Genomic DNA, 17,029 nt, shown 5'->3' on the forward strand with positions numbered 1-17,029 from the left:
GAAGCTGGGATAAACAATGGAAGAAGCAGTAGCCGTTGACAGATAATCGCAGCTCCTGCAGGACATTTACTCACCCGCTGTGGATTTCTGGAGATCTGGCAGCGGCTGCCGGCTTTAGCCTGCACTTGTCTTTAACCATATCTGTATGCCAGGGACAGAGAACGGGAGCAGTGAACAGAAGGCAGGGGGCAGTGAACGTCCACAGAAAAGGATTGGGCTTAAAGAGGTTAGCCCAAAATTATAACATCACCTATCACAGGTAAGATAGGTAACCGATCATGGGAGTTCTTTACCATCCTTGGCAGTCTTGCAGTCAATAGAGCAGTAACAGACAAACTCAGCCAGTTCCTCACTCTATTAGTGGACAAGGCACCCCTATTCTTGTGATCAATGGGGGGGGTCTTAGCCACCTCCACCATTCAGAAACTCTTTATTCAACCCCCAACTTTGGCCTTGAAGGGGCACGGTGAATGGGGTAAACAAAAAATTTTAAAACACACACCAAGATTGCTGTTTTTTTTAAATTATACATCAGGAATTTTTTTTTTATAAAAAGCTATTTAAGTTTTTCAATTACATTAATATGATACTAATAAAAACTAGAGATCATGGCGCAAAAATGATCACCCAACCAGCCTTTTAGGTGGAAAAATAAAAGCATTATGGCTCTTAGACGGTGAAGAGGAACATTGCATTTATTTGACCCGGACATCCTGTCATCAATAACCTCGGTCATGAAGGGGTTATATATAATTTCTACACGGATAATTTTGGAGTATGTACAGGTTAGCATTTCATTTGTATAAATACACTTGTGAGTAAAGTGCAAAAGAACAAATCATTCAGCCTTATAAAATGGGAATGAATAGATACTTTTTGTAGGCACATTAGCTACTGTATACATACAAATACACTTAATTTAGCCATCTGACTTTTAATAGAATGCAGAAAAGCATGTTTTAATGCCTACGGTTAGGAAATTTTAATTTTAAGTAATAAAGGAAAATTGCCACTGTCTAGCCGATTATGGATTGAGAATTACAACACACAGTCCCAATATTATGAATATTTGGACAATATTTGGTTTAGCTCTAATACGGCTTATCCCATATTCAGATGATTCAGCTAATCTCTATAATGATTTTCTCTCACTTCAGCAAATGTAGGAAATTAATTGTGATAACAAAGATAATGAAACTCTGCATTCACTAGTTTTATAGTAAACCTATCACAATTTAGTCATAAACTCAGAGGAGAACAAGACTGAGAGGCAATGTACTGTAGCATAAAACATAGGGGAATAATTAGCAGGTTATCATGGGATATCGTTTTATGGACACAAAGCATATTGCAAATTATCAGCAGAGACACAGATTTCAGTTATCCAGTCTGCCAGCAGTTTTAAAATAGTGAGAAATAGTCATTGGTTTATGGACCATCTATCACTTCCTGAGAAACCTCTGAAGTTATAGAGAGTAAAATATTAAAAAAAAAAAACATTTATTTAAAAAAAAAAGTTTTTTTCTCTTGAGTTTAGTTAAAAAGGGGAGCTTGGTGTTGGGGTGGAATTGGCGGTGTTAAAAAGATCATTTTGACAAGTCTGAGAGATTTTATGCTTCTGAACTAGAAAGGGTCCATTGTATGGTGGGAGACACAGGAGAGACGTGTGCTGCTATCTGACTTCATGCATCCAATGTATTATGAAGCAGCAAGAGGTTGATGAGGAAGGTTAGAAGAAAGCGAAAGAGGTAATCTCTCTGATCAGTCTTCACATTGTATTGTGGCTGATTCAGGCTGGCTGTGTGTGAAAAAAACAATAATCTTTACAAGCAGCTATATCCTGGGCTACCAGATTAACCCCTTAAAACCATCCATGTCTTATTCTAGCAGAATAACTACAGTACTTACAAAATAAGATGGTACCTCCCAAAAAAGAATCACCATATTTGATCTCTCAAATTAAAAGTGATCATGCTAAAATGAACGTAAAACTAGTTGTTATTTTTTTTTATACTGAGGAAAAACATTGCATTTTCTAATAATTTCAATTAGAAAAAAAATATAATTTTATTTACTGTCATTTATTGCTATTTATTTAAAACTAAAAGGCCTAACATTGGGATATCCTTAAGGCTGGGTTCACACTACGTATATTTCATTCAGTATTGTGGTCCTCATATTGCAACCAAAACCAGGAGTAGATTAAAAACACAGAAAGGATCTGTTCACACAATGTTGAAATTGAGTGGATGGCCGCCATATAACAGTAAATAACTGCCATTATTTCAATATAACAGCCGTTGTTTTAAAATAATAGCAAATATTTGCCATTAAATGGCGGCCATCCACTCAATTTCATCATTGTGTGAACAGAGCCTTTCTGTGTTTTCAATCCACTCCTGGTTTTGGTTGCAATATGAGGACCACAATACTGACTGAAATATACGTAGTGTGAACCCAGCCTGAAGAGGTATGTCGTAGAAGTAGAAAATCCCCACAGAAAACCTCTTCTACTTTGAAAAGTTCCTGTCATAGACAGAGGTGGCAGCAGAGAGCACCAAGTCAAACTGGAAGGAATGCACCACTTCCTGCAGGATATACAGAAGCTATTAAGTACTGGAAGGCTTGAGATTTTTAAAAAGAATTAATTTAGAAATCTATATAACTTCCTCCTACCAGTTCATTTGAATTTTTTTTTTCCTCCAGAGTATCCCTTTATATTATTTATTTTATCATGTACTAGAGTGTACTTATGGTTAATGTTTTATTTATATTTTGTTTGTTATGTTATCTTTGACAAATTAATTGCTGGAATATTAGGCCATCAAGATACTTGTTTATTCTCTCTATATTCAATAAAATGTATCTGTTTGATCCCAGATTATTTCTTTTATTTCCTGACACACACCACTAGGGCCAATTCCATAAGAAAATCATAAACCTCTCTATATGTTTGTGTGTGTGTGTATGGGAGCAAACCTGAGAAGAAGACAAGGCAGACTTTATGAAGATTATAAGCCAGGCTATCCCTGGCACAAGAGAGAACTTACATCTGAGTCTATATTTTGAGAAACAGACACCTTAAAGTGACTTCCCTAAACAGCTCACAACAAGAAACAATGTCTTTTGTAGTAAAGACAACTCCGGGATGCTGACCTTATAGGTAGGACTGCAAAGGACAAATCGTATCCAAAACAACTGTAAAAGATTATTATGGGTGGATGAGCCTAAGCTTAAGCTGTCTGGATCAAAGATGAGAACATATGTGAGACGTGGAGGAAATGAAAGAAGGCTGAAAGGGTGCTTGATGCCTTTTATCAAGCAGGATATATGTTACGTAATGGTGTGGGGCTGCTTTGATTCTGGTGAAGTTGCGAGAAATAATGACCAAGAATGTTTACTGTTCTTTCTAACAATGTCATCCCTTTAACTGTGGTCAACAAAAATGTTCAACCTGACTTTGTCCAGCACTTGATGCAAATGTTACCAAGCTGCAGAACAATGAATTGAAACATATTTTTAAAGCTGCTGGAAAAAAAACAACGATTCAGTGGCATGACGAATAGCAGTGTTCTGTAGGCGGATGGCACACACTTCTTACAAGAGCTGCAGAAATAGTGGGCTGACATTTCCTCTAAATATTTCCCAAACATCTGCAAAGCTGTAATTTCTGTAAATAGTGGATTTTATTTTATTAATGTGTTCACTTGGTAATGAACACAGTTACTATATAGAATAAAAAAAATAATAACAGTGAAATAAATAAAAACAGACATTTTGCATGCTGTTATATCACTGTGTACAATTTGGTGCACAATTGGCTGTTTTGGGGATCACTGCTGGAGTAGAGAATGACTTGCCTAAAGAAGATGGTACTCTGATGGTACTCTGAAAAATTGGTTAAAAAAATAAGCACACAGAAGTCTGACCTTTGAAGGAAATCTAATGGGATTTTTTTATATATATATTTAAGATTTCTAACCCTAAACTTCAATCAGCCACAAAACGAAAAACACCTTCCCATAATTCTGTAGGTCTTCCTAAAGTTGCCCAATAAGATTTAAAGTAGTAGAATATTAATTCAATAAGATGCAAGTCTTGACATTAACTGCATAAGACATTAACTGCAAAACCTTTAAGTCTTCTAAGTTGTGAGGTGAACCTTAACTATTTCACGTCAGCAATATGTAGATATACGTTCCTGCTGCACATACCCCATGTAGCAGGAATGTATATTCACGTTCCTGACTTCAGGGGCTTTTGATGTGTGCGGGACTGCAGCAGTGAGAGCGGTCCCGCACACATAAGTGTCTGGGGAGCCGAGGATAATGACAGCGATCCAGCAGCTGCCTGCAATTAACCCCTTAAACACTGCAATCTATAGCAATCGCGGCATTTAAGGTACTCAGTGACAGGACAAGGTCATGTCACTGACTGATTGGGACCCCCGCAGCATGGCTTGTACCGAAGGGCGGGGGTAAGCAACTTACCTCCATCCTGACGGATCGGCATAGCATAGATCAGTATGTGCAATCTAATCATTGAATGTTTTAAAGTGTTTAAAAGTGTTAATTAATGTATCATTAATAAAAACTAGAGATCATGGCACAAAAAAATGACACCCGAACCATCCCTGTAGATGGAAAAATAAAAGCACTATGGCTCTTAGAAGCAGGGAGGAACATTGCATTAATTTGACCCGGACATCTGGGCATCATTGGGCTCGGTCTTGAAGGGGTTAAATTGGTCAGATTTGTTTTTCTACCATTTTTAACAAATACTTATAAAGTGAGATCTGGGGAGTTTTAAGTAAACATCTTGAACTCTTTTTTGCGTTCCTCAAACACTTACTAAACAACCTTTACAGTGTGGTCAGGCGCACTATGTTGCTAAAAGACCCCATCAATCACATGATCAGAAACACTTCACAATTCAGAGCCTAAAAAAGAGCAATATGGGGGATAGATATATATATATATATATATATACGTGTGTGTGTGTGTATATATATTTCATGTTTAACCTTAAGAACCTTTTCCTTTAATTATGTCTTTCCTCTGTACATGAAGAATATCTTCTGGTTCTTTCTACATCAATTAGCATCATGTGTCAGTTCTTTGTATTAACCATGCATTTATTTCTACATGTTCACCTCTATGGCATTTATAGAAAGTTATATTACATTGGGGTTATATTTCTTTTCCTTTGTCTTTATACACTGTAAAATCTTGCCCATTGAGTTTCTGCTTACCTTACTTATAAGAATATCCAGGTGCTATGGTAATATCCACAATAATTTACTAATTTAGAATAATCCAAGAGAATCTGTCATCATTCCTGACCTGTCTGTTTTAGTAAATATTTATATTCTACATGAAATAATTTATATTTCTCATAGCTCTGTGTGGTGCAATTCCTCTGTAATTCTTATAAAAATGTCTGAAAAAGGACTGTAAAGCCAACTGTGTGTTGGGGATGTGATCCTTGACTGTCTATTGAGTCATACCTTTTTAGTAGGAATAACAGAGGAAACACTGAGCTACAGTATAAAACTTTTGATCCAGAATTGTTATTTCATGGGCATTACAGGAATTAAAGCATACAAGCCAGGAGTGGTGACAGGTCCTCTTTACCAGTTGATGGCCCAGAACAAGTATACGTGCATGGAGTGACGCATGATGTTGACTGCTTTAGCTGTTAAGATGCGACTGTTAAAACTGACAGCTGTATTAAGACATTCTGGCCGCATGTCATAATTGGTGGTTCAGGGCTTAGATTGGCTCCCCGAAACAAGATATTAGGGAGCTACTCTGTTGTCTTTGCAGCCCAAAATCTCCTAAAAGCATCAACGGCTGTTGTGACTGATCTACTCATACTGACTGCCTTTGGCATATTATACCAGCAGATCGCAAATATATCAATTTAACATTTGTAAAAACTTTTGACATGTCAGAGAGACATGTCAAAAGCTTTGATTGGTCTGGGTCTAAGTTTTCAGACCTTTAGCGATTGGGAGAATGCGCATGAGAGGACTGCTGCAGCGCGTTTCACTCCGACTCTGTGTTAGAAAATAAGAGTCAGGCTCATAATGTAAGTTTATGGAGCCCAACTCTTTTTTTCTTGCACAGAACACTTTTCCTGATCGGTACGGGTCTAAACACTCAGACCTGGACTGAACAAAACTTTTGACATTTTTGTCTCCATGGCATGTCAAAAGTTTTTACAAACGACAGGTGCACTTGTCGTTTGCAATATCATTATATCATTTGTGTTACAATGGTGGCACAGACTGACAATTTTCCATAGACTTTAACCCCTTAAGGACAGAGCCTGAAATGGCCTTAAAGGGGTGCTCCAGCGTGGGGGCACTTTTTGGGGGGGAACGGGGAGGAGGTAGCTGAAATAAAAGACGTCCACTTACCTCCCCGGTTCCAGCAGCGGGTCCCGCATCACTGCGTGACGTCTCAGGGATGCTCAGCTACTCAGTGAAGGAGGCGGGATCTGTTTGAAGTCCGCTCAGATCCCGCCTCCTTCACTGAGTGGCTGAGCGGCCCTGAGACGTAGCGTCTCGGGCGGAGTCAGACACCCGGAAGAGGCCTGGAACCGGGGACCGGAGCGCCGTGATGCGGGACCCGCTGCTGGAACCGGGGAGGTAAGTGGAAGTCTTTTATTTCAGCCACCTCCTCCCCGGTCCCCCCCAAAAAAGTGCCCCCACGCTGGAGCACCCCTTTAAGGACAGAGACAAATTTTATGAATATGACCTGTGTAACTTTATTCATTAATAACTTCGGCATGCTTTTATCTATCCGGCCGATTCTGAGATTGTTTTCTCATGACATATGGTACTTTACATTTCTGGTAAAATGGAGTCGATACTCATAACGAATCTTTATGAAAAACACCAAAATAATGTGAAAAACTGTGAAAAAATGCATTTTTCCAACTTTGAAACCTTTCTGCTTATATAGATTATGGTTATGCCACATAAATTATATATTAAATAGCATTAGCAACATGTCTACTTTATGTTGGTAGCTTTTATTAAACTATATTTCATTTTTTTAGACAATAGGAAGCTTAAAACATTAGCAGCAATTTTCCAAATTTTCAGTAAAATTTCAAAATCAGATATTTTTAGGGACCTGTTCAGGTTTAGGCTATGTTCACACTACGTATATGTCCGGCCGCATATTTTCCGGCCGGACATATACGTATAAAACTCCGGCCAGGACTTTACGCAAGTTGCGGCCGGATACATACGGAACGCAAACTTACGCCCGTATTGTATTTACGCTTCCTGAGCGCTCTTCGTAGCGATCTGACAGTGGTCTTTTACTTGGAAATCTTCGCCTAGCCCCGAACACCCCACAGAACCTTTTGGATCGGCACAAAAAGCTTTCAAAATTAAGAAATCACCACTACGTACGGGACCACATGTAACGCTACGGGCGTAAGTTACAGCATTTCTGTCCCGAAATAATGGTCTGGTTCATTTTTTACAGTGCCGCATACGATCCGGGCGTAAGTTCGTACGTAGTGTGAACTGTGCGGCCGTAGATCGTATACTTTACATTGTACACAAACTACGTAAGTTTCCGGCCGCTTATTCACGAAACGCGCTACGGCCGGAAACTTACGTAGTGTGAACCCAGCCCAAGGCTGCGTTCACACTAGGTATATTTCAGTCAGTATATTTTAGTCAGTATATTTCAGTCAGTATTGCAACCAAAACCAGGAGTGGATTAAAAACACAGAAAGGATCTGTTCACACAATGTTGAAATTGAGTGGATGGCCGCCATATAACAGTAAATAACGGCCATTATTTCAAAATAACAGCCGTTGTTCTAAAATAACAGCAAATATTTGCCATTAAATGGCGGCCATCCACTCAATTTCAACATTGTGTGAACAGATCCTTTCTGTGTTTTTAATCCACTTCTGGTTTTGGTTGCAATATGAGGACCACAATACTGACTGAAATATACTGACTGAAATAAACATATACTGACTAAAATATACGTAGTGTGAACGCAGCCGGGGGCTAGGTTCACACTATGTAACTGTGCGGCTGTATTTTTTATGCGGCTGTAAATGTGCGGATGAAACTCCGGCCGTGGGAAAAAATAGACATGCGGCTCAAAACATACGGTCATTTACTTGGAAATCTGGTTCAACTAAAAATAACAAATAAAATCTTAAGAAAGTGATGCAAACACCTCTGGATGCATCTGGGAAAGCAGGGCACACAGTTTACATGAATTGCTATTACCGGGGTTTGCGATCCTCTGCACTAATGCCGATGTCTCTCATGGTTAATCTATTAAAATAATAAAACACATTTTCGTTGTAATAAAGTGCCTTTCGTTGTTCACTAATTAAATTTAAACTAATCCATCATTTTGCAATTAAATATACTGTTAAAATAAATAGATATATAAATAAATGTATATTTATATATATATTTATTTTTTGACAGTATTAATTTGACAGAATTAAATTATTGACCAACGTAGCTGAATTTATTTAATCGAAAATGTGTTTTATTAATTAAAAATTAATTAGTACAGGAAGCTCCATAAGCCGTTAATTCATATGCGGCAATAGAGCTTTCTGTACTAATCATCACTTTACTTTAATGAAAACATCAAATGTTTCTTCTAATTATGTTATGACAATAGCATTATTAGAAGAAACATTTAGAATTATATGTGCGTTCAGCTGATTGGCTGATCGGCTGAGCGCACATATAATGAGCCGGTCCGCAGCACAGTGACTTCATTGTGCTGCGGACCAGCGAAGAGGACACATCGGGGTGAGTATAGAGCTCTCCCCACCCACTCCCCAGCACTGCACCCCTCCCAGTAAGGAAGGGGGGTCAGTTAACCCCTTCTTTGCTGGGATGGGTGCAGTCTGACATCAGTCTGGCCCCCAAGGGGTTAAGGATCTGTAAAAATGCTGCATACTGTAAGGTGCACAACACCGCTCACAATGATGGGTGTTGTGCTCCTGTTTGTGTGTTTTTTTTGTGTTTCTCCCTTTTAGTTTTTCAGATATCGGTATCCTGGGGATTACGTCGGATTCCGTGGACTACGTCGATGACCAGCGTTTTTTTTATGTTTTTTTTTTATAAAATGGTCAATGAGGGGTGTGGGGGTGTTTTTATTTGAATACAAAAATTTTTTAACTTGTGTCTTGTCTTTATTTCTTTACTTTATAGACTTAGTAGTGGAAGCCATCTAATAGACGGAATCCATTACTAAGTTGGGGCCTAGTGTTAGCCGGTATAAAATGGCTAACACTAACCCCTATTATTACCCCAGTACCCAATGCCACCAGGGGTACTGGGAAGAGCCGGGTGTCAGTGGTCCCGGAGCGTCAAAATTGGCGCTCCTGCACCGGGCGGCAGCAGGCTGGTAAGATTTAGGCTGGGGAGGGCCTAAACCAATGGCTCTTCCCACCCTGGTGTTACCAGGCTGCTGCCGCCCGATATCTGAAAAACAAAAAGGGAGAAACACACAAAAAACACACAAACAGGACCACAACACCCATCATTGTGAGCGGTGTTGTGCACCTTACAGTATGCAGCATCTTTACAGATCGCTGCTTACAGTCTGGCCCCCAAGGGGTTAAGGGAGGATGTATTGTATCCCCCTTAACCCCTTGGGGGCCATACTGATGTCAGACTGCACCCATCCCAGCAAGGAAGGGGTTAACTGACCCCCCCTTCCTTGCTGGGAGGGGTGCAGTGCTGGGGAGGGGGTGGGGAGAGCTCTATACTCACCCCGATGTGTCCTCTTCGCTGGTCTGCAGCACAATGAAGTCACTGTACTGCGGACCGGCTCATTATATGTGCGTTCAGCCGATCAGCCAATCAGCTGAACGCACATATAATTCTAAATGTTTCTTCTAATAATGCTATTGTCATAACATAATTAGAAGAAACATTTGATGTTTTCATTAAAGTAAAGTGATGATTAGTACAGAAAGCTCTATTGCCGCATATGAATTAACGGCTTATGGAGCTTCCTGTACTAATTAATATTTAATTAATAAAACACAATTTCGATGAAATAAATTCAGTTTCGTTGGTCAATAATTTAATTTTAACGAATCCATCATTGTGCAATTAAATATACTGTCAAAAAATAAATATATATATAAATATACTTTAATTTATATATCTATTTATTTTAACAGTATATTTAATTGCCAAATGATGGATTCGTTAGAATTAAATTATTGACCAACGAAAGGGATTTTATTACAAAGAAAATGTGTTTTATTAATTTAATATATTAACTATTAGAGGCATCGGCATTCGGCATCATTGCCGGCTATTTTTGAAGTACTCCGTACGGACCGCCTGTCAATCCTCGGCCGCATGTCCAGCCGCAAACAATGGTCTTGTTCATTTTTTACGGGTCCGTTTATGATCGGGCCGTAAATTCATACATAGTGTGCACTGTGCAGCCGTATATCCTATACTTTCCAGCGTACGCATGAACCACCAAAAATACCGCCGCACAATTACAGCCGCAAATACAGCCGCACACTTACATAGTCTGAACCTGGCCTTAAAGTTTATTTGAGGGGACTGTATGTTAGAAAGCCCCACAAAGCACCCCATTTCAGAAACTGCACCCCCCAAACTCTGCAAAAGCTCTTCCAGAAAGTTTTTTTTAACCCTTTAGAGGAGTCACAGAAATAAAAGCTAAGTGTGTAAGAAATTTTAAAATTTTTATTTTCTGTGCAGAGATTTTATTGTAATCCAATATTTTTCATAATTATAAACTTATTACCAGAGAAACACCCCAATACTGATTGCTCCATTTCTGCAGTTTTTAGAAATACCCCACATGTGGCTCTATTGCGCTATTTGACGCAACCACAAGCCTCAGATATAAGGGAATGCCTAGTGAATTTCAACGCCTCCGTTATATTTGGTCATTTTTGACTGTACCACTTCAGGTTGGCAGAGGCTCTGGGGTGCCAAAAACTAAAAAACACCCCTAAAGGGACACCATTTAGAAAACTGCACCCCTCAAGGAATGTAACAAAGGGTGCGGTGAGCATTTGGACCCCACAGGTGCTTCACAGATTTTCAGAACAATGTGGTGTAAAAAAGGAAAAAAAATGTTTACACTAAAATGTTGTTCTAGCATTCATTTTTCATTTTTACAAGGGGATAAAAGAAAAAAAAAAAACACCGAACGTGTAGCGCAGTTTCTCCCGAGTACAAAAATACCCTACATGTGGACATAAAGTGCCAAGCGGGCGCAGGACAAGCCTCCAAAGGGAAGGAGCCCCAATTGGCTTTTGCAAGCTGGATTTTACTGGAATGAACGTGTTCATTCTTTGGACGGACAACAGAATCCGCCCGTGCATAGAATGTAGTCTATGACACGGGTGGAGACACGCGCCTGCATCAGTCCACCGGCAAGTGCCCTGAGGTACTCACACAGAGTTTGTAGAATTTCAAGCCATACCGTCATCTCTTATTGGGACGGTACTGGCCTGGCTACCCCCAGACACGTCACTGGCTGAGGAGGATGAATGGAGGAAAGAAGGATCCCCCCATTCATCCTCACTGGCTGTTTTGGTGTCGGAGGCAATAATAACGTATGCGTCCGACGCCGAAAACACCCTGGGGGCCATCTTTATACGGGGACTAGTATATGGGGTATGTAAATGTGTAGTGGTGTAGTGTAAAACTTTATTTCATGTAGTGTGGTGTAAAGTAGTGTTTTTTACGTGTTTTTTCGACAGTAAGAAAAAAATATACCTACGCCAAGAAAGGAGCTGCTGATAAATGCCGCATTTATGTGTGCACTTATCAGCAGACAGTGGCGGTAGGATATAGGGGGAAAAAATGCCCCTACGCCAAAAAGGAGGAGTTGCTGATCAGTGCGATGCTGATCTGCACTCAGCGGCGTTAGGGCGCAAAAAAAGAAAAAAAAAATGGTAAAAAAAAATGATATTCACTGATCAGCCGCTAGGGGGCAGTAGAGCTACGCTGCCGGAGATTGCCGAGGCCCGCCGAACCCGAGGACCCGAGTGTTTCCGAAGATTTCCAAAGCTGGACGACCGAACCTGGAAGTGACCCGAAGAAGACGCGAAGACGGCGCAGACCACAGATCGTCGCTCCGGACGCCCAGATAAGGTGAGTATGGTACACCTGCACCACACACACCTGTTCTGCACCCCTCAGCTACCTAGCACAGGGGGCGTAAGTATACGCCCGTTTGCATTAAAGCCCACCCTGTGGGGGCGTATACTTACGCCCAATGTCGTTAAGGGGTTAATGTAGCGCCATATTATATTGAAAATATGGCCCCTTTTTAACCATGAAGCTAAGTTCACACTATGTAAAAATTATGGCCATCTGTCATAACAACAGCCGTAATTGTGCAAATAATGTCCGTTATTTGAGAAATAGACGTTATTTTCGCAAGACAGCTATTGTCATAAAAGATGGCCTTCATTTTTACATAGTGTGAACTTAGACTTACGTTCTGATTTTTCTTTTTCTTTTTTTACTGTGTGTGAACATAGCCTTAATCACATTTAAAGGGGTATTCTGGGAAAAATTAACTTTATTGGGGAAAAATAGGAGATCGCATATCGGACTTCATTGGATCTATTCTGAATAAAGTCCCGGGTTGGCACGCGACCCCGCGGCTCTATTCATTCCTGTGAAGCAATGAAAAGAGCCAAATACACCTGTACTGCGCTCCTTCCATCGGTCCATAGGAGCCACAGGTCACGTGCCGACCCGAGGATCTATTGATAACAGATTTGGCGAGTCCGATACGGAGATCGCCGGGGGGTTCAGGGATCAGACCTCCTACTTTTCCCGGAGTAAATATTTACTGGAATGTTCCTTTTAAGCAAGACCTTCCCAACTGCTGCCAAAAAATACAAGTTTTCTGAAATCCGAAGACTTCTTTTCTGCAAAAAATGTACCACAACTACCAGTGGGAAGCAATAGTGACAGCAAATACTAGGTGAACCTCCTTAATACTGAATGACTAATCTCGTCACCCACCAACCTACTGAAGTGTTGGTACATATAAATAGTGCAACACGCATTGATGCCACCATTATTTGTCACTATCTGTAATTTCCTGGTATGCTAATGTTCCATTATTGTTCAGTAAGTCAGTAGCTGTTCTCCAATATTTAATGCATGCTTCACTAAGCCTATTTGATCCTACTTTTAACACTTGAACACTTCCTTGCTCTTGTATAATTCCCAAATGTACAGCAAAGAAACTTTTTTTTTACATATGAATCAATAATTTAGAGATATACATTCAAAATGCTTTATGGTGATATATGAGCCAACATTATTCTTAGAAAATGGTTAAAAGATAACAGCTGCAAGCTACAGGGACATTATTAGTAATGCACAGACTAGACTGTATGTAATGAATGCATTGTCCAAGGATTCTTAGACTATATAAATCAACTTCACAGCATGCTGCAAAAATAGAAGCCATTATCAACGCAATCTAGTATGTCATTGGTAGATGCTAATATATACAAGTACACAAGGGGAAAATATGTTCACAAAAAAAAAAGCATTTTACAGATTTTAGTGTAGCATAGCCTTAAAGTGTCACTGTCATTATAACTTTCAAAATCTAGATCAGCAGTAGATGTGAAATAAAGCAATTTTGCACTAAATATTCATTATTTTTTTGTTGTTTTTATGCTGTAAAAGAGAGCTGAACTTACCAGAAATCCAGGTCCAGTCTCCTGAAGGCAGATTTTCTGACTTGTGCTGGTGGAAAACTAAAGACATGAAGTCTGATCTGTACAGAGAGTCACGGCAAAATGTGTCCGTCAATCACATGACTGCCTTCTCTGTGAGCGCAGATGACCTGGGAAACACTGGACTTCCTGTCTATAGATTCTTTGGGAAAAAAAAAAAAAAAAAGAGTCAGAACACAGGAAGTGCTGTGTTTTCCATGATAACTAAAACAAACAAAAAGATAATAATAATGAATTTAAATTGCAAACTAGCCTGATATAGCATCTACTGTTGATTTAGGGTTTAAAAGGTATAATGATAGGTACACTTTAACAATCCGATAAAACAATATATATATTTATATTTTATAGATGTGCATTGACACATAGACACTAAGGCTTTGGCTCTGTATATGCCACAGGTTTTTCTCTGTTTTCAACATTAATTTTCATTACTTGAAACGTGCAAAGGTCAGCGTGTTAAACGGAAGTGTTACTTTATAAAGGGCAGAAGGCTGTAAATTCATAGATTCCAAGTAACTACTAAACTGTGTTCAGGCAATATTGCCATACAGTGCATACAAAATACCATTTACTGTTCTTCACTTATACATCATACAATGCAGGAAAAAAAATGTTGCACATAGTCCAAATAAGTTTACATTCGGCCCCCTAAGTAAATAGAGGGTCCATAAAAATAGTTTATGCAATGTGCAGAAAGATAGTATCATTTGGTGTGTAATGTGCTAAATAAAGTACATAAAAAATTACCAATATACAGTATATAGTGTACCCAGATAAATAGTATAAACAGAGTTAAAATATTTCATGATTTGAATAGTAGAAATAAAAAAAAAAAACAATCAAAATAAATTTAATTGACAAATTTGAGTTTGTAAGTGAATAACTTTTGAGATGAATTTTGGGTAAATTCCATTGCATTCTCCGACGATAGAAAAAGGAGCAAAGACTCCTGCCAAAGAGCCCCTTTCCGTACACTGAGCAGTGATGCATACACTATGGCCCAGATTTATCAATCTGCCTGAAACCAAAAAGCAAAATCTTGATTTGCCCATAGCAACCAATCACAGCTCTGCTTCCATTTTCCTGTGCTTGTTAAGATATGAAAGCTGAGCTGTGATTGGTTGCTGCAATAAAGCTAGACAGTTTTTGTTTAACGGTCAGACAGAGTTAACAGAGAGTGTATGTGGACAACCAAAGATAAGTGCAGGTGCTGTATTGCTGGGCCGGGTGTACAGTTGATGTTAAAGAAGTAATGAGGCATACATTGTGTATACAGCATATAATACTTGTGTATTCTATAGGTGCTCTTGCATTTTACAGGTGTCCTTGCTCCTGTACTGATGCTTTCAAATTGGAATCTGAATCTGAATCTAAGATTAGTTCAATGAATATTGCAAGGGAATAAGACCCGGAATTAATTTCAGTAGATTCAGTAGATACAGTGCACAGACAGTGCTATACAGTTAGTGTTCTGTATTTACGGCATATAACTGCCAGATTAATTACACCTATAGCTTACAGGTAGTGCCACATAGTTCTCATATAACATTCTCAAATACATAATGCATGCATGTGTCCAGATAAATAATGCATGCTGTACCTGCTAAATAAAATATGCAGCATTCTTTTAAATAGTACAGTACATACAGTGCAGTCCAGTCTTAGTATAATGTTATACAGAACCCAGAGGAATAATGTATACCATGCCTAAATAGTGCAATATATAATCATGGCCATCTCCTACCAATGGCTCCATAGTAATAAATAAAACCCTTGATAACTCCCCTGGCTAACCAATCTCAGTAATGTGAGGGCTTGCCACAGTTCTTACATTATAGTCAGCCAAAATAAAAACAAGAGGACGCTTAGACGCCAAATTTGGAGAAATTGTGGTTTGGCAATGGGGTTCACTATTGATATCAGAGATGTGTGTCTGGTGCATGTGTTATCAGATATGATTACAGACATAAAGAGTGCAGTGATTAGAGATGAGCGAATCCACAGTAGGAACAAAGCAAAGTGTTTAGTTACTATCAGGATTCTGCTTGTCAGGCTGCAGGCTTTGAAATCTGCCCCACTCCCTGCCGATTTTCCCCGAGTGCTGGAGAAAGATGGATCTAGTCCTGGGAAACTGGGAGACGTTTCCCAGGACTGGATCCATCTTTTTCCAGCATCCGGGAAGGGGCGGCACAAAGCAGATTTCAAAGCCTACAGCCTGATGAGCAGAATCCCGACAGGAACAAAACGCTTCACTTCATTACGACTGTAGATTCGCGCATCTCTAGCAGTGATGTGTGACTGCCATGCACATTAACAAATATGTGTAGAGGCAGTGATTTATTTTTATTATTTAGTATAAATGGCCATTAAACCGCAGGATCTTTTGGCGCTATACAAATATTATTATTAATAAAAACAATAATAATAATAATAATAGTTATTATTATTATTATTATTATATATAGGTTTTATACTAGAATAAAGACATTTCTACTAGAAATAAGAAGTCTTGCTTACCTAAAAAGCTCATAGTCCCCAAAGAACATTTTACTTTATGTCCTTATATTCTCTCTGGGAATATAACCACACATATATTTATAGAAAGAGAAGGTTTTTGCTGCAATGCAAATGGAAACAGAAGTGGCAATTTAAAGGGAACCTGTCACCCCCCGTACCGGGGTGACAGGCTCCCGACCCCCGTTAGAGACCCCTATACTTACCTCATCCCGCCGGGTCCCGCTTCTGGATTCGGTCGGGTCCCAGAGATCTCAGCCGCTGCAGCCCGGCGCGCGCGCTGAGAGATGAGTCCAACACCCATAGAGAATGACAGGAGAGTCCAGCGCTCCGTCATTCTCTATGAGCGTTGGACTCATCTCTCAGCGCGCGCGCCGGGCTGCAGCGGCTGAGATCTCCGGGACCCGACCGAATCCAGAAGCGGGACCCGGCGGGATGAGGTAAGTATAGGGGTCTCTAACGGGGGGTCGGGAGCCTGTCACCCCGGCACGGGGGGTGACAGGTTCCCTTTAAAGTGACTATGCAAATAAAAAATAGTTTTAAATTATGTTAGTACTTGAAGTGCTCATAATAATGGCCCCTCGGATTAGCTTCCAAAATGCAGGTGTTGAAAGAGCTTTAAAGGAGCTTTATTGACCCCATTAGGGCTTCCACTGGGACTGTCAAGCATGCTTAGTTCAATGGCATGTTACTCAATAGTCTCTATTGTTCATGTAGGCAAGGGGGTTGTGGGAAAAT

At 39.7% G+C, this 17,029-nt stretch overlaps 1 protein-coding gene across 1 annotated transcript in view; it reads right to left on the bottom strand.

Moving 5' to 3' along the window:
- The window catches only part of SNTG1 (syntrophin gamma 1), a 397,146-nt gene that overhangs the window by 288,247 nt on the left and 91,870 nt on the right, over positions 1 to 17,029 (bottom strand). The window contains exon 2 of the mRNA XM_069960047.1: positions 13,739 to 13,916. The gene's annotated coding sequence lies outside the window, so the exon portion shown is untranslated. The remainder of the gene's footprint in view (positions 1 to 13,738; positions 13,917 to 17,029) is intronic.

The sequence above is a fragment of the Dendropsophus ebraccatus genome, chromosome 2 (assembly GCF_027789765.1).
Source record: "Dendropsophus ebraccatus isolate aDenEbr1 chromosome 2, aDenEbr1.pat, whole genome shotgun sequence".
Taxonomy (NCBI): domain Eukaryota; kingdom Metazoa; phylum Chordata; class Amphibia; order Anura; family Hylidae; genus Dendropsophus; species Dendropsophus ebraccatus.